Raw genomic sequence first — 18,777 nt, forward strand, 5'->3', positions numbered from 1 at the left:
ATCCTTCTCCAGACCTCTGCCCCACACCAGGTAAATTATTCAGAGGTTAGACCAGGTAATGTTGAAAATCCCATCTAGCCCTGAAAAATCAAGACAGTAAATCCTTCCCTAACATTTTGTTATGTTATAGAGTTCTGCTCTTTTTCTTACTAAGGGCAACTAAAGAATATCAGGGGAGGAGAAGTAAAAGCAGACACTATAGACATGTATTTATTAACTAACACAGGGAAATCAAAGGGCTGCAGAGACGATTCTATTTATATATGCCTTGAGGATTATGCCATAATCTATACTATTTGATTTTTTTAATGCATTCACTCAGAGCTGAGACCCTGTAGGGTATTCTTTAAGCCTGCCATTGAATGAAATAATTCAATTAAAATAGGCTTGAGGCTTGTGCAAAGTATTAAACTCCCTGAAGAGATGATTTAGGACTTGCTCTAGGCAGCTCCAGCACCAGCGTTGGTGAGACCACAGGAAAGCCTAAGAAGGGCTCAGCAAGGGGTGTTTCTGCAGACACTGGTAGAGGTGAGCTCCAGGGTGCCTGGAAAGGTGGCTGCCCAACTAGGAATTGTGCCTCAGGGAAAAAGAAGCTCTCCCCCAAAGCTTCCCAACAGCTCACTGGAGGTTGACATTCATTTTACCATATTGCCCTGGATAAAACCTATCCTTCCATAGCAGGAAGTGAAATATAATAATGATTTTAACAAGTACCATTTCATTGAGCATTCTCATTGAGTATTCCAGGTAGGTATTAACCTAAGCATCTCATGTAAATAAGTCTTCACAGCTGCATAAGGTTAACAATCATCAAGCCCACTTTACAAATGAGATGCCAAGAAGTGTCCTGATTTGCCCAGGATAACCCAGTTAAGAGAATCAAACCCTCATCTGTGCTGCCGAAGTCAGTGCTGCTCAGCACCCTAAACGCAAGAAGCATGTTATCACAGGAATCTGCACTGGAGCAGTGTATACATACAGACACAGTCCCTTTCCTCAGGTGCATGCAGTCTGGTAGACAAACACAACTTATACTCAGAATAGCTCAAACTGAATTATAAATGACTGAGGTTAGACCCAAACCTGAGAACAGGTTTTCATATGGAAGAGCAGTAAGAACAAGATCACAGGAGGAGGATGTGAAATGGGCAAGCTGAGGGCCTAAAACCGCCCTTCATAAGTCTGCTCAAAGCCAATTAGACACTTTTGAGGTTTTTTTGTTTGTTTTTGTTTTTCTTGTCTCTTAGGGACACACCCATGGCATATGGAGGTTCCCAGGCTAGGGGTCCAATCAGAGCTATAGCTGCCAGCCTATACCACATCTCACAGCAATGCCGGATCCCTAAGCCACTGAACAAGGCCAGGGATCAAACCCATGTCCTCATGGATACTAGTCGGGTTTGTTAACCACTGAGCCACAAAAGGAACTTTTTTTTTTTTTAATGCTAGTAAGTTTCTGATTCCAATTCCCATGTGTGGGAGCTTCTTTCCCACATGAGGCAATTCTCTGGGTACCCTACAATTCAACTCAATTCTAGTACTACTTACCCAGAGGTAAAATCGGATACCACAGGTTAAGGGCTCAGCCCCACAAGACTGCCCCCTCTCTTAAGACGCCAGTCGACAGCCCGCTTTTCTGAATGACCAACTATAACTGGAAGTCCGAACCACTCCCTGCTCAGGTTGAGTGAATTTGCCGGAGCAGTTCATAGAACTCAAACATTGTACTTACCAGCGTACCAGTTCATTATGAAGGACAAGGAACAACCAGAAGGAAGAGATTCACAGAACAAGATTTGGAGAAACCGTGCAGAGCTCCCATGCCCTCTCCAGGCACACCACTCTCCCAGCACCTCCATGTTCACCAACCCGGAAGCCCTCTGACCCCAGTCCTGCTGGGATTTTATAGAGGCTTCAGTACATAGGCACAATTGATTAAATCGCTGGCCATTGGTAAATGAACTCATTCTCCTTCCCTTCTCTCCTGGCCCAAGGTCAGGGGGTGGAACCAAAAATTCTAATCACATGATTGGCTCTCCTGGCAACCAGCTTCCATCCTCAGGTCTGGCCAGTCACCATTAATACAACAAAGGCACCTTTAAAGCTCTCATCACAGGAAAGTCCAAGGGAAATTCCAATTCTGGAGCTCTGTGCCAAAAATGGGGACAAAGACCAAATATACACTTACTATAAATCACAAATGACAACTGGGCATCCCATGGGATTAGGAATTTTGTCATCCTTATTTAACTCCCTATCCCCAGTACCCAACATCGATATTTTGTTGGGAGAATGGAAGCAGAAAAAGAAAACATGCAAAATTAAATAAGTGAAAGAAAAGAAATCTCATCCTAAATCTAACCATCGTCTTAAGGAAAAAAAAGCGGGGGGAGGGAGTAGGCAGGGGAATGCAGAGGAGGTGGAAGGGGAAGAGCAGAGATAACTGTGGGGTCAGGTGCAAGTGATGTCAACAGCTGAAATGACCACTCTGAATGGCTAGCTATAGATTAGCACTCATGAAAACCTGAGTGTGCATTAGAATCACCTGGGGAGCTTGTTAAACCACAGGTTTCTGAGTCACCCTGAGAGTTTCTGATTCCGGGTGAAAAGGGAAATTTTGCTTTTCTAACTAATTCCCAGGTGACACTAATGTTATTGGTTCAGGCTTCAGTCCTCTGAGAACCAATGGCATTCACCCTTCATTGCACCTTGGAGAGCTTATAAAAACTTGCAGCTGGTACGCCTGACCAACTCTACCATAATCCTTAGGGGTGGAACCAAGTTATGACTGTTTTGAAAAAGTAGGACCAGGTGATTGCACGGCGCAGCCAAACCAGAGAGGAAGTAATGTAGACACATACATTGGGCTTCAAGTTCATACACTATAAAAATAACAACTGATATTTACTAAGCACTTACCTTGTGACAGTCTGTCTGCTGAGTACACTACTGCATGATCTCATTTAACCCACACAGGAATTTTTCTAGTAGGGAGTATTATTTCCCTTTTATTTAGGAGAGTCAGAGAAATTAAGTAACTTGTCCTAGGCCTTAAACTGGTAAGTGAAAACCTAAGAATCTAGTTCAGGCCCATATCTGTGCAAAGACTCCTAACCCCCAGGGGTCTTTAGGTCTTTCCCCAAGCCATTTGGTGCTCTGGTGACTGCCTTAAATCCTCACTACTTGGTTGAGTCCAGATGCCAAAAATCTGAGCTGGAGCAATTAGACTCAACCTCATATTTGCAACTAGATAGACAGGAATCTGTATTCATAGACAGGTACAGGAAAAAAATGCAAATCACAGAATGGTTGTTTTACTGAATTCAATATTAAAAAATCTAGCCACTAACCTGCTTATACTCCTTCAGTGGCTCATAACCACTTCCAAGGAAAGCTCAAAATCCACAGAGAACCAATTTATGGTTACCAAAGGGAGAAAAGGGGAAGGATAAATTAGGAGTTTGGTTAACATATATACACTAATATATGTGAATTAGATAGCCAACAAGGACCTACTGTATAGCACAGGAAACTTGACTCTATTTTATAATAACCTATAAGGGAAAAGAATATGAAAAAGTATATACATATACATACATACATATATAACTGAATTGCTACTGTACACCTGAAACTAACATGATATTGCAAATCAACTATACTTTAATAAATAACATGAAAAAGAAAAGTGCAAATTCCAAATATGGCATTCAAGGATATGGCATCAAAGAAGATATATATATGCACACATACATTTATATACATATACATATAACTGAATTGCTGCTGTATACCTGAAACTAATGTGATATTGCAAATCAACCATACTTCAATAAATAAATAACATGAAAAAGAAAAGTTCAAACTCCAAATATGGCATTCAAGGCCCTTCATGATGGGACCCCTGCCTCAGACTCTCCAGCCCTTCATCCCCAACTCTATTGGCACCAGCCTATTTTCAATTCCCCAAGTCCAACCATGCCACCATGCCTTTGTCCATGTTCTGCTTTCTCCTTCCTTTCTCCTTATCTGCCTGGAGAACTTCTCATCTTTTAAAATTCAGGTCAACTGTCACCTCCTATCCATAGTCCTCCTCCTTCTCTGAGCAATCACAGTAGCATGTGTATCACATTCTATGCTAGGGTTACTATGTATCTCTTCCTATCCCCTTAATCTGTTTGCTAAATTTCCAAAGGGATCTTTTTCACCGAATCCTGGCTCTATCCTGAAAATGAGAATTCCCCTGAAGATGCCTTGAGTAGGAACTAGACTCACTCCCGTCCACTAGACATAGAGATGAAGTGTCCTTCTTCCTCTTCCAGGCCATTCTCCTTCCCTTCTCTGAAAACCCCCTGCAGCTTTCAATCTCCTCTTATCAGATGACACCACCCACCACCCCTCCTTGTTACAGTCCTACTCCCAGAATGTTTAGCTCCTGAATCACAGTCCCTCCCTCCAACACCAGTTTTGTCTTAACTACTAGTTATCTCAGTATCTACATTGTCAGCCCTTCCAAAACCCTGTTCATTCAGTTCCTTGACTTTCTTGCCTCCAGTGAGCTTGGCCTCTAATCCACAACCCCAGTCACTCCCATGGTATCACTGCAGACCCTAGACTACCAATCACTAAAACCCCCTCTGAAATCTCTCTCACTTTCCAGTTTCCCACTCTGAGGCCACTGCATGGGGGAGGCGGGGGATGATGAACAGAGGTGCAGGTACCCGTTTCTCCCTCTTGCTCCACTCCCTGGCCTCTTCTCACTTTGTCAGACACACTGGGCTAAATCACATTTCTCAGGTAAAACCAAGTCTCAGCCTGCTCTGCTCCTGTACCCTGAGGGATGAAAAAACCTAACCGCCCAAACTGGTCACCATAAAGTCATGACCATGAATGTCAGGACTCCCATGGCTAGTCCACTCACTCTTTCCCCCTCCTTGATGATGCTCTCAGGCTTCTGCCTCTCTTTGCAAACCTCAAATCCCCATCCCTATTTTTAGCCCCTGAGTCTGCTTCTCTAAATTGTTAGAAGATAAAGGCAAACTTCCCCCTCACTCTCACTAGAATCTGCACCCAGGTCCTTGGCGCCTCCACTAGCTATGGTGTGGGACTTCAGGGACGTTCACCTCTGGCCACCCAGGGATTCCAGACCTGCAACACCACCAAGCCAATACTCTGCCCTCTCTGTGCCACATGCTCTCGCTCCCTGGATGAGAAGATACCACTGAGACTGAAAAGGAACTATGGTGGGGCATGCAGATCTTCTCTTTTGTTAAATTGGAAAGTTAAATTATTCTTTTGTGCTTTTTACCCCAGTAGAGGATAAGGCCCTTGATGTGCAATTATTTCAATGAACAAAGGGCTGGGCATCCCTGCATTGTTCCTCCAGTGGATACTTATTTGTCTGGCTTCTACTTCTTTCAAGTACAGCGACCCGGAAAGACAAATAAAATAGAATGTGAGGTTCTTAATGTGTTGTGTATTTATTTGGATTTACAAAGACCAATTGTTCAATTCAATCAGTAAAAATAAAATCTTATTCAATCTTTTCCGTTGTAAACATTGGAGGATCGTGAAAGTGAATAGCATAAGGGAGTGGGAAATATGTGTGGGGATGAGGGGATGGGTGGATATGCCACTTTCATCAATTTTTTTTTGAAAAGTCTTCACTTTTCCCAATTTTTGAAAAAGTACTCTATCATTTTTCTCTCCTTCCTTTCCAGCCCAAACTATGGACAATTAAATTCCCACTGCCCATATTATGTTAGTTAAGGCCATAGGAAAGAGCCTTCTAAGGGCATTTGCATTTTAATTTACATTGAGCACTTACCATTAGCCTTGGCATTATGCAAGTGCTTTATATCTGTTATTTGAATCTTTATGCTCACCTTCATAGAATAAGTAGTATTTTGTCATCATCCCAATTTACAGATTTAGAAACTGAGGCTTAGATAAATTCAGAGATTAGGAGTTCCCTGATGGCTCAGCCTGTTTAGGATCAGGCATTGTCACTGCTGTGGCTCAGGTTCAATACCTGGTCCAGGAACTTCCACATGCCATGGGCGAGGCTAAAAAAAAAAAAAAAAAAAAAAAAGAGAGAAATTCAGAGATCAGTCCAAGGTCTGTAGCTACCAAGTGGGGGCGCTAAGAATCAAACCTAGGCAGTCTGACTCCTGAGTGTGTACACAGGGGATGTCACAGCACTTTCCATTTTCCTCTCAGAGATTCACTCCTTTATATCTTACAGTCTATTAGATATTTAAAGGGAAATGAGATGAATGAGGTCAAGTTTCACTGAGAAGATAAAAGATGAATTAAGCCATACAGAATGGATTGACTTCCTCAAGAAGAGAATTAGCAGAAGCTAATTGCAAATTCTGCTGGTGGAGAAATTACATTTTAAATTCTTAACTGCTGGAGTTCCCATCGTCGCTCACTGGTTAATGAATACAACTAGGGACCATGAAGTTGCATGTTCGATCCTTGGCCTGGCTCAGTGGGTTAAGGATCTGACATTGCCATGAGCTGTGGTGTAGGTCAAAGACGCAGCTCAGACCCCACGTTGCTGTGGCTGTGGTGTAGGCTCGTGGCTACAGCTCCAGCTGAACCCCTACCCTGGGAACCTCCATATGCCATGGGTGCAGCCCTAGAAAAGTCAAAAAATAAAAAGAAAATAAATAAATAAATTCTTAACTGCTAATATGTTGCCGAGGAGGGGGGTGACCCCAGTCTCAAAGTAGCTGAGGGAGGTAGTCTAAAGTTGTGATTTTTGGAGTGAAAACTGCCAAGTTCAAAGCCCGGCTCTTCTTACAATGTGATCTTGGACAAGCTACTTAATCTCGATGATCCTCAGGTTCTTTTCTAGGTAAACGGGGATGACAATAATAGTAGCTACTTCCCAATCAAGTTTGTTCCAAATGTTCACCAAAGAAATACCATTAAATTTTGAATGCAGCATGAGAGACTGAATATACAACAGCCAAACCATATTTAAAAATAGAACTCTAAGCTGTTATCTGCAACCAGCCATAGAAACCAACCCATTATCTAGGGCGCCTTAGAAGCTAGCCTACTTATTACCTGTAAGTTAGACTTATACAAAGTCAGGCCACTATTTCTAAAAAAAAAAAAAAAAAATTCCATGAAGCCAAACAATAACTCCTGTACCTACCAGCCCCAAACAGGCAGGACTTGATTAATAACAGGCAGCTTTATTAAATTTTGCCCTTGCTTCCAATTTAAGACAACCAGAAAAAGCCATATATGCCTCCTTAACCAACCACATAAGACATCCTGCCTCTAGTTGGCCCACCTACAACTTCTCCACGCAAACAGTCTCCATTAGGGACATACTTGAAGTCTTTCCTTTTCTCCACAAGAACGTTTTCCCCACTCCTCTGCCTGCTTTTGAGTCTCAGCCAAAATACAAGTGACAGTGGCTGGCTCCAGGGTTACAGCAAGTGTGTACAAATAGACTTTGCCTGTTCTCATTGAATTGGTCTTTGCTTCTTTCCACAAGCATTAACTGAACTCATTCAGGTGAGAAATGATGGAGACTTAGAGCACAGAAGTAGCAGTGAAGGCAGCAAGATGTGATCATATTCAGGATATAATTTAAAGGTAGAAACTTCAAAATGTAAGCAGTGAGGGAAAGCAAGAATCAAGTTCTAGCTTGACTCGATAGTGAAGTGAAGAGGTAGCTTGATCGGTGCCATGTGGAAAGCTGGGAAAGGCTGAAGTACACACATTCTCAAACAGCAGAAACAAGGCCTTGCATTCGCCTCCTTCCTGCACTCAAAGGAATGTAAGCAGCTCCAAAGATTTTCTCAGTCTCAAAGATCACCTCTGCCAGGCCAACATGTGGCCAGAAAATCCTTTCTCTAGATGGAACCAGCCCCTCGAGGGTCTTAGTTCATGGGTATCCACAAGCTCCCACTGCCCTCTCCCACACCCAGTTGCTTCCTCCTCACGTTAAAATAAATACATAAATACAAAATAATATTTTCAATCCTCTGACTGGTATGTGAAATTCCACCCTTGGAACTGGCTGCAAGTAAATTAAAAAGTTAATAAAACACTATAATCTCGATTTAAGAGCGTGTATATCCGGAAGCAAATATAGCAAAATGTTAACCACATTTGTTATCTTTGGATAGTGGGACTCTGGGTGATTTAAATTGTTTTCTTCATACATTTCTGTATTTCCTAAGCCTTCCATAATGAATGAGAATTTTTCTTATTTAAAAAAATGTATTTCTTAAAAATGAGTTATCTGTAAATCAACTATTCTAAAAATTAGATCTCGGCCACACCCATGGCATATTGAGGTTGCAGGCTACAGGTTGAATCAGAGCTGTAGCCACCAACCACAGTCACAGCAATGCCAGATTCAAGCCACATCTGTGCCTAAACTACAGATCAAGGAAATATCAGATCCTTGATCCACTTAGCAAGGCCAGGGATTGAATCCTGGTCCTCATGCATACTACTCGGGTTGGTTAACCACTGAGCCATGATGGGAACCTGTGTCCTACTTTTTTTTTTTTTTTTTTTTTTTTTTTTTTTTTTTTTTTACTTTTTTGTTGTTGTTGTTGCTCAAACGAATTTATCACATCTGTAGTTGTATAATGATCATAACAATCTGATTTCACAGGATTTCCATCCCCCAGCCCAAGCACATCCCAACCCCCAAACTCTCTCCTCCAGAGACCATAAGTTTTTCAATGTCTGTAAGTCAGCATCTGTTCTGCAAAGAAGTTCCGTCTGTCCTTTTTTCAGATTCCACATGTCAGTGAAAGCGTTTGATGTTGGTGTCTCATTGCATGGCTGACTTCACTTAGCATGATAGTTTCTAGGTCCATCCATGTTGCTAACAATGCCAGTATTTAGTTCTTTTTAATGGCTGAGTAATATTCCATTCTGTATATGTACCACATCTTCTGGATCCACTCCTCTGTCGATGGACATTTAGGTTGTTTCCATGTCTCGGCTATTGTAAATAGTGCTGCAATGAACATCGGAGAACATGTGTTTTTGCGTGTCGTGGTTTTCTCTGGATAGATGCCCAGGAGTGGGATTGCTGGATCAAATGGTAGTTCTATGTTTAGTTTTCTGAGGAATCTCCATACTGCTTTCCACAGTGATTGCACCAATTTACAATCCCACCAACAGTGTACTAGTGGAGCTATTTTTCTCCACACCCTCTCTAGCACTTATTGTTTGTAGACTTTTGGATGCTGGCCATTCTTGCTGTTGTAGGTGGTACCTCAGAGTGGTTTTGATGTGCATTTCCCTAATAATGAGTGATGTTGAACATCTTTTCATGTGTTTTTTGGCCATCTGTATGTCTTCTTCAGAAAACTGTTTGGATCTTCTGCCCATTTTTTGATGGGGTTGTTTGCTTTTTTGGTATGGAGCTGCCGAAGTTGTTTATAAATTTTGGACCTACTTTCTTTTGAGAAGTTGTTCTGGTGTCTCAGTAATCCTGTTTGCCAGTAGGAGGCATTATGATGAGGTAGAATGAGTAGAAAAATAAATAAATAAAAAACACATGTGCAAGCTTGGTATAAAAAAATTGTTTTTAAATTAGATCTCTGGGCTAGTTAACAAGTTAAAGGCTGTCGATCATTTATCCCTTATAAATGAATGAATAATGTGTTTATCACCCACTCCAATATGTGGAGGACTGGGGTGGAAGCTGTCAAAGGCATCTCCTTTATGTCTTAGGCACAAGGAGGAATGTGTTCCCCAAGCATGTCACAACATGGCCAAGCACAGCCCTGCCTCTGCAGGTGTGTGAGAGAGAGGAGACTCAGAGTTAGGCTCAGAGACAGGAGTGGTGAGAAATACAAGTAGATGCAGTCATTTCCACACACAGTTTCAATGGGGCCACTGCCAACCTAAGAGCAAAGATCAGCCTAGCTTTTAACTGTATAAAGTATATGAAATGCAAAAAGAGGCACATTCAGAAATAGGCAGTCCCAAGAGAACCTTGACCAGAGAAGATTCAGCCCTGAACAGACCTCATGTCATTGCCAAGACCTGGAGTTCAAGAATCATCAAGGTAATGTGGCCATACATATTTTGTCACTGAGGTGAGAAAAGGAATTAAAATGATTTCAGACATTACCCCCCTCTCCCAAAACAGAAGAGAAGTGCTGTCATTACCCAGTCTCCACCTCCAATTCAACAGGCAAGGGTAAAAAGTTATTAAGAGATGAAGTTCTGACACATGTACACATACTCTCCTTTAAAAGGTATCTGTATTTGCCTTCCAGGAAAAATAAAAATTTTTACTCAGGTGAGGAGTGGAGTCCCAGGCAATGTGACAAGCCAGTGGGGTAGCCTTGTCAAAACATGAGAAGCTTAATGTCCCTACATCAAGTATATTTGGAAGGCTGGTTTGGGCAGACCAGAGCTATGTGCCCGCCAGCACCAGGCCCCATGCCACACCAGCTGTCATATATTTTGACTTCACCTTTGTTTTTTTGGCTTGGTTCATAGAGTCACATCTGTCTCCAAGTACATATAACAGTGACAAAATCTCTGCATCTGTTGCTAGTCATTCATCTTCTCCAGCCCAATATGTAACATTTGCACTTGAACACTGCTGTCGATTAAGATGATTATACAAGATTCTCATCACTCTTCATTAAAGGGAAAACACATGATTATATATTTTTCTTTTCACTTATTAATCTGTCCTAATGTTTCTACACTGAGTATTTCTCCAATGCTAGAATTTAAATAATGAAAACAACTAAATTCAGAGACCCTATTAAGGATAAGGAATGTGCACTATCCTGATTCCTTCAATGAAGCTTGTCTTTTTAATGCTCTTCTTCCCTCCTCCCTGGCAATTAAAAGACAAGCATCTGTGACAGGAAAGGCTTAGTGGATATGTGTTTTAGAGCAGAGAAGAACCAGTAGGGCAGTTTTCACCACTGCCAATGCTATCATTAACATAACACAACTTGACTTGTAGGAGAATCATTTCAACATCATTTTTTACAAAGATGATGAGCTTTCTTCTGGGTTAGCATCAGATCTCAAGGAGATGTCCTGGCTCAGACAAGACACAGCAGAAGCAGTCAAAGATGCATAGACAATGACATGCATATTTGCATGACAATGATCCTAAACCTTGGTGGCACATTAAAATCACCCGAGGACCTTTTGAAAAATATTCCTGTCTGGGCAGCACTCAGACCAATAAAATCAGAACCTCTGATGACAAGGTCCCAGAATAGGAATAGAAAACTGACTAGAAAAGGAGATTCTAACATGCAGCCAGTAGTGTGAATTCCTGGGATAGAGGGTTTTTCACTGAAGCTTTGCTTAGAAGGAAAACAATGCAAACAGCTTAGTTTTTTGATTGGGTGTGATTAAGTAAATAATGATGCATCCACACAATGGGATGCTTACCAGTTTTTTTTATTTTAATAAGGTAAATCTATGGGCAATGGGCAAAGCCATTCTCCATCAATGCTTTGGGCACAATAATTAAGGCCTCTAAGTTTGGGAGAGGTCTATAAAAATTTAGAGACCTACAATACAACTGTTGATTGCAAAATACAAAAGTAAAACTACAAAGTTGCAATGAATATGTTTATCTATAAAATACAATACCATGTCAACTTCAGCAATTATTAGGTTTGGTATTCATGAAATAGTTACTACATTTGAAAATGGTAAGTTCTATTTTTGCCTCAAGAATTCCTGAGTATGCATGGTCGGTGGTTCTCAAAATGTGGCCCCTAGAACAGCAACATCGGGCTTTTCTGAAAGCTTGTTAGAAGTGAAGATATCTTAGCCTCACCTCAGACCTAGTAAACAGGAAACTCTGGCCATGGAGCCCAATTATCTGTTTGCACAAGCCCTTCAAGTGACTCTGATACACACTTAAATATGAGAACCAGAGTTCCCATTGTGGCTCAGAGGTTAATGAATCTGACTAGCATCCATGAGGATGTGGGTTCAATCCCTGACCTTGCTGAGTGGGTTAAGCATCTAGCGTTGCTGTGGCTGTGGTGTAGGCTGGCAGCTTCAGCTCCAATTGGACCTAGCCTGGAAACCTCCGTATGCCACAGACACAGCCCTAAAAAGCAAAAAAAAAAAAAAGAAAGAAAAGAAACAATAAATATGAGAACCACTGTGCTAGATGATTATCAAAATAAAAGGACAGTCACATTATAGAATTAAAATTAAAATAACCAATCATAAGTTAAAGTGGCAAGTAATTTGCATAGCACAATTTGAAAATCCTTTTGAATTTTTCTTTTGAGAAAAACATACAGCCTCAAAAAGTTAAACATAAAATTACCATATGACCTAGCAAGTCCACTCCTAGAAACATACCCAAAAAAACTGAAAGCAGGGATTCATGCAGCTACTTGTATATAAAGGCACAGAGCAGCATTATTCACAGCAGCCAAAAGGTGGAAATAACCCAAGTGTCCAACAACAGATGAACTAATAAACAAAATGTAGTCTGTATATACAATGGAATATTATTCAGCCTTAAAAGGGATAATTCTTAATTCTGATACATGCTACAATGTGGATAAACCTCAACAACATTTCACTAACCAGAATCAGCCAAACACAAAAGGACAAATATTGTAGGACTCCATTTATATGAGGTACCTAGAATAGGGGAACTCATAGAGGCAGAAAGTAGAATACAGATTGCCAGGGGCTGGGGAGAAGGGAGTGGGGATAGGCGGTTACTGTTTAATAAGTATAGAGTTTCTGTCTGGGGAGATAAAAAAGTTCCAGAAATGGATAGGGGTATGGTTGCACCATGTAAGTATACTTAATGTCATGGAATTGTGCACTTAAAAATGGTTAAATGGTAACATTTGTATTGTATATATTTTACATTGTATAAAATGGTAAAGTTTATATTGTATGCAATAACTATTTTATGAATACTAAACCTAATCATTGCTTTAGTGATAAAAATGCAGCAGAAATGAATCCGACTTGTATCCATGAAAATGCGGGTTCCATCCCTGGCCTCACCCAGTGGGTTAAGGCATTGCCATCCATGAGCTGTGGTGGAGGTCACAGATGCGGCTTGGATCCCACACTGCTGTGGCTGTGGTGCAGGCTGGCAACTACGGCTCCTATTCAACTCCTAGCCTGGGAACTTCCTTATGCCGCAGTTTCGGCACTAAAAAGACCAAAAAAAAGAAAGCTGGAGAACCGGGGAGGGGGGCGGGCAGTGGTGTAATTCTGTCTGAGTCTGAAGGCCTGAGAACCAGAGGAGCCAGTGGTTAAGTCCTGGTCCAAGTCTGAAGGCCCAAGATCCAGGAATACCAATGTCTCAGGGCAGAAGGAGGTAGATGTCCAGCCAAGCAAAGAGAACGAATCCACCCTTCCATCCTCTTTTTGTGCTAGTCAGACCCTCACTGGGTTGGATGGTGCCCACCAGCTTTGGGTAGGGCTGGAGGATTTTAATTTGTCTACCACATCAAATGCTAATCTCTTCCAGAAACATCCTCACAGACACCCAGAAATAACATTTTCCCAGCTATCTGGGCATCCCTCAACCCCAGCAAGTTGACATAAAATTTACCATCACAGGTTGTATACTTTCTATCTGGAAACTTGGACTATAAACTCCTTGAGAATAGGGACTGTTGTTCATGAGACTCCAGTATCTGATGCAGCACCTGGTTCACACCACTTAATAGCAGTAAATGAATGAACGAATGGATAAGGGAATGAGCAATGAATAAATGGGTGTGTAAATAAATGATTGCCATTTAAGTCCTTCAGTGGTCATGCCCAGTGAGGTTATGTGCAAAATTTCGTGCATAAATTTTCCAGAGAATGGGTCTGTATCTTTTATCATATTATCAATGGGACACACGATCCTTCAGGGCTCAAAACCACTGGTGTAGAAATGGGGACGGCATGGGGTGGATAGACAATTTCCCATGGATAGCCCCTGACAAGTACTTTAAACAGACCGAACAAAAGGGAGCGGCAGACAACCTGACAAGATGACGTCTCACACTGAGGACAAACAAGAGGGAAAGTCAGAGTTTACTGAGTGGAACCTGAGTCATTAGCTGACCATTCCTCCTTTCATCCTTGAGCTCACCAGTTCGCTGATGTTACAGAGAAAGAAAAAAAAAAAAAAAAAAAAAGAATGCTCTGGTCATCATCCTGATTGCAGTTCTGGCAGACACTAACTAGACACAGATGCCTCCACCTCAAAGAAATTTCAAGAAAAAACTTGTCTTTGGAACACCTGAATCCTCTGCTGAGGGAAGACAGCCAGGCACTGATACAAGTCACATTCAGTTCAACAGAATGAGAAACTTAGAAATTAATTTCCCTAGGTCATTTCATCCATTTCTTGACTACAGAGGCCAAGGACATACACATAATCATGCCATGGCCTCTAGGGAGCTCACAGTTTCATGGAAGGGGGAAGAGCATCCTCTGCTCAACTCCCTGAGTAATCAGAGTAATGCAAATTAAGACAGTGAGAAACTTCTGTAGATGCATCAGATTTTCAGTCAGGCTAAGGGCAAATGGTATCTTCATGGAAATCCACTTCACGTGGAGGGCACTGTACTGGGACTCACCATGTATCCTACCCCCCTTTACTGGGTCAGTGTAGCTCACCTACCACTCCCCAGTCTTAGACCTGAGTATAAACCCTCAAGAAACTATCACACTGATTCCTAAGGGGACTTAATGCAAAGTTGTTTTCCCAGGCTCCTGGAAACCCCACTTGCTCTCTTTTTGCCTCCTGCTACTTACAGAGAACATGTTGGAAACATTAGTTAATTAAAGCTAAGCTCTACCACAAGAGGAAGAACTCAGATGTAATACCCTCAACCTATCCTCACCACCTAGATGCAAAATTCCCAACCACTGAACCACTGAGGGTGCATAATTTCTATCAGGGGTGGTGGGGGCCGGTGGTTAGAAGGCAAATATTCCCTGGATGCTGAAGACATAAATCAATTCAGAAAAATGGCCTTAGATGCAACAGATGCCTTGCTGTCATTATATGAGAACACAGAATGAGAAACTTGGACATTAACCTCTCTAGGTCATTTCATTCAGTCCTCTGCCTCCCATGTTTTGAATGATAAAAGCAGCTTCGAGAGCACAGATCTAGAGCAATGATTTTCTACATTTTTCCTCAGACATTTTAAAACATTGATTTTAGGTGGGCTATGAGCTCTTGAATAGAGGTAGTAAGAGAATTCAAAGGAAAACTACAACTGTATACAAAGGTTTTGAGAGCAGAACACAAATATGACTACTTTATAAGTACTCTTAAGATATTGCATATTTCCACTTACCTTAATGTGCCCCCTCCAAGTTGCTTAAAAATCTCTGTTTTTCTATAAGGTCTGCAGCAGAGCCTACCTCACAGGGCTGTAGTGAGGAATAAATAACAATTATGAGGTATTATGTAACAATTAAGTAGTACCTATAGCACATTATAGGCAGCCCATTTAAGTCAGTTACTATTCAAAAAATGTTTTCCTTTTATTTTCTTAGCCAATAAAATGTACTAAGCCCTTTTGTGTTCACTGAACTAGACCTTGGGAGTAATGACTGGACATAGAACTTTTGAAAGCTGAACAACAATTTAGGCATCATCTAGTCCATTTTTTCCAAATCAAATCTTAATTGTAACACCAGAAACAGAGCTGCTGTAATGGGATAGGTTGGGAGAAAGCTGCCCCTCTCGCCCTCCCCAGGGAACCCTAGGGTTCTGCAGAGCACAGTTTGCAAACCACAGCTCAACCAACCTCTTCATCTTACAGATGACTGTGAGCCTTACTGGTCTAATTGCTTGTCAAAGATCACACAGATCATCAGAGACAGACGACCTGGGCTGGAAGCTGGATCTACACCATCAAGGAATTTACCAACTAGCTCCGGAAACTGGATGTGTGCATGCTAGGATATGGAAGAAAATTGGGGCTAATTTTTTTCAAGTTGCATTAACAAAGGCTGGGCCTAAGTCAAGTCCTATGCTTTTGGGGTTTCAGTTCTCCACCTAAATTTCAGTTCTTAGTACCTTATGCCTTAGTATCCATTACCCTGAGAGGAATGATAATTTATATGCTCAGTGACTGGTACCAGTTTTTCATTGAATATTTTTCTGGACTTGTGGATTTCTTATCAATGTATTCTCTAAGCAAAATACAAATGGATTGACACTCTAATTAAGGAAAATCATTTTGAATAAAACATCCTTATATAATCTGGAAACAGAAAAAATTTCATAAAGCAAGCATTAAGTCTGGTTTCTGTTATTTATCTTTGTGCTTCAAACAATGAAATTTATATCACTTTTATATAGCATTGAGAAATTATTTTTAAAAACTTAGTAAATATTTCAAATATACAAAGGAAGCTCTACTTGCTCTTAGATTCTGAGCAGTGCTGAATGACAGTGAAAATAGTTGCTTTGAGCGAATACAACTTCTCCCTAAACTGCAAGACTGAAGATTAAATGATTTTGAATGTTAGGTATCATCACCTCTACCCATTAGGGCGGAAACAACCAAAGGGAAGTGAAACTGTCCTCAGGGCCCCATCCCCCTGCTCCCTGGGGTTGGTGTTTGGCTACTCAGCACCCTCCAGGTCCTCCTTTTAATCATCTCTCAATACTGCATTAGCTTTCCTTGGGAAAACCCACAGACACCCTAGCCTATGCATTGAATCCTATTTTAAAAGCTTCAAAAGGAAACAGAGCTGGACTTCAAGCACAGCACAGGGCAGATGAAATAGGGCTCATTTCCCCTCCAGCAACATCCCTTCCTCCCACCAGCCCTGGACAAATGGTTCTTCCCCAACATAGACACTCAACACAAAGGCAGAGGAGAGCTCAGACTCTGCTGGCAAGGTTTATTATCTAGTGGCTAAAAAATTCAAACACAGAGACATTAAAAGGATACAAATGTTTCAGGGGAAGATGTTTGATGCCAAGTGAGTAGAAAGAACTGCAAATGCTTTGGGACTTTAAACTACAAAGAAATCACTGCTAGTATTTGGAAAAGATTTAGCAACTGAGATGGACGGTGAGCTAAGCCTTGAATAACAGCAAGAACTGAATGGCTAGGAAGGAGGGCATTCCATGTAGGGGAAACAGTAAACAGAAGACCCAAAAAAGGAAAAAGGCAAGAAATATGAAAGCAAGTGAGAAGACTTACGTGAGCAGATCCAGGCTGTTTGATTACAGAGAGAAAGAGAGACCAAACCAGGAAGGGTCTTAAGCACCAGACTGAAGAGTTTACACCTGTCCTTATCCCCTCCATTCCCTGGTGATACCAATCTGATGAAAATTTCACAAATAGGGATTAATGGCAAATACTTTGTCTTCTCACTCTCAGAAACTCATGGATGACCAATACCTTCCATTTCATACACAATCCCATCTATTAGTAGAAGCTGCAAGGAGAACTATGCTGAGAAAAATTCTAAGGTCCCACCTGAGCTCATTACATTGTGATTTATAATTGGCTCCTGTCAAGGATAAAACAGGGAGGCCTTTCGGTAAGAAAACCAATGAAGATGCTTTATCTTTACTAATTGGGCTTTATCCAAAAGGGATGGCTATTGTGATGAGAAATTCAGGCATGGAGTTGGTAGATAGGTTGGTGAAGTAGGGACGACCTCCAACACTATCTATGCTTAAGAACAACCTCAAAAAAATGTCCTGCCTCAGAATATAAGTAAGCCTATTAACCATTAGTGCTGCCATCTGGCCTCAGCAGTGGAGAACCCTATAATTGATTACTGATGTCTGTTGTGGGCTCAGAAGTAAGAAGTAGCACTATGCATGGTACATATTTACTCTGCCTACCTTTACCAAAAGGAGCCACACTAAAAACATTTCAGGCATCAGAACCCACAGATGCAAGAGTTAGGTGTTCTGGTTTGGTTTGGTTTGGTTTGGGGTGGGGAAGATAATGTTTTTCAATTTATATAACCGAGAAGGCTGATACCCATTCTTTGCATATGTAATTACTTAGCCCAAAATAGACATTATTCCCCAGAATGAACTCAGGGTATGACCAGGGAGTCCACTTCTAAAAGATTCAGGGATTTTAAAGATTTTAATCATAGGAGTTGTGTTTATCTTAACCTGTTTCTTTAGCGAGACTTACCCAGTACTGAAAAACTTGCAGCCCACACTTGCCAATAATTCCCAGGGCAGATAAGCCCTCCCTGGCAGCTTCTCACCCTGATCTGATCTCCCTGACTCTCATTTTTCTCCCCTGCTGGAAGCCCTTCATCTGCTTCCCAACCACACTTCTGGGGATGAAGGAGTTTGTCGGCAGAGAGAGCAAAATTTTTTTTCTTTTTATTCTTTCTGTAAATGCAAACAAGCAACCAGCACTACAAGAACTTTCATATTTGCAAACACCCCAGGGTGTTTCAAAAAAATCAATCTGACCAAAACCCATAAAATATAAATTCACCTGATACAAGCACAGGATGACTGCGGAGATTCCGGCCCCCCGCCCCCAACCTCCGCATTACGCAGTATCCATACAAATGACTCTGGAAACTGCACGAATTACTGGGACCACGGAAGAAAGCTCAAGGTCAGGAGAATTTGCAGGAAAAGAGAAAGCAAATAAAACGCATCTTGAAAAAGGTCCCTTCACATTGGAGAGGCTACTCTGAAGCGGATTCGCGTAAAAGTAGGTGATTTGGGCAAGAAATTTTCCACCTTCCCTTTGTGATATTGCAGATGAGTCTCAGCTCCCACTATGTATTCCCTGAGGCCTC

At 41.4% G+C, this 18,777-nt stretch overlaps 1 long non-coding RNA gene across 6 annotated transcripts in view; it reads right to left on the reverse strand.

The window, feature by feature from the left end:
• The window catches only part of LOC106506539, a 162,165-nt gene that overhangs the window by 111,879 nt on the left and 31,509 nt on the right, over positions 1-18,777 (reverse strand). For all 6 annotated transcript variants that reach the window (XR_002339703.1, XR_002339705.1, XR_002339706.1 and 3 more), the window contains one exon: positions 15,327-15,402. This is a non-coding gene — a long non-coding RNA (uncharacterized LOC106506539). The remainder of the gene's footprint in view (positions 1-15,326; positions 15,403-18,777) is intronic.

Source organism: Sus scrofa, chromosome 16 (assembly GCF_000003025.6).
Source record: "Sus scrofa isolate TJ Tabasco breed Duroc chromosome 16, Sscrofa11.1, whole genome shotgun sequence".
NCBI lineage: Eukaryota > Metazoa > Chordata > Mammalia > Artiodactyla > Suidae > Sus > Sus scrofa.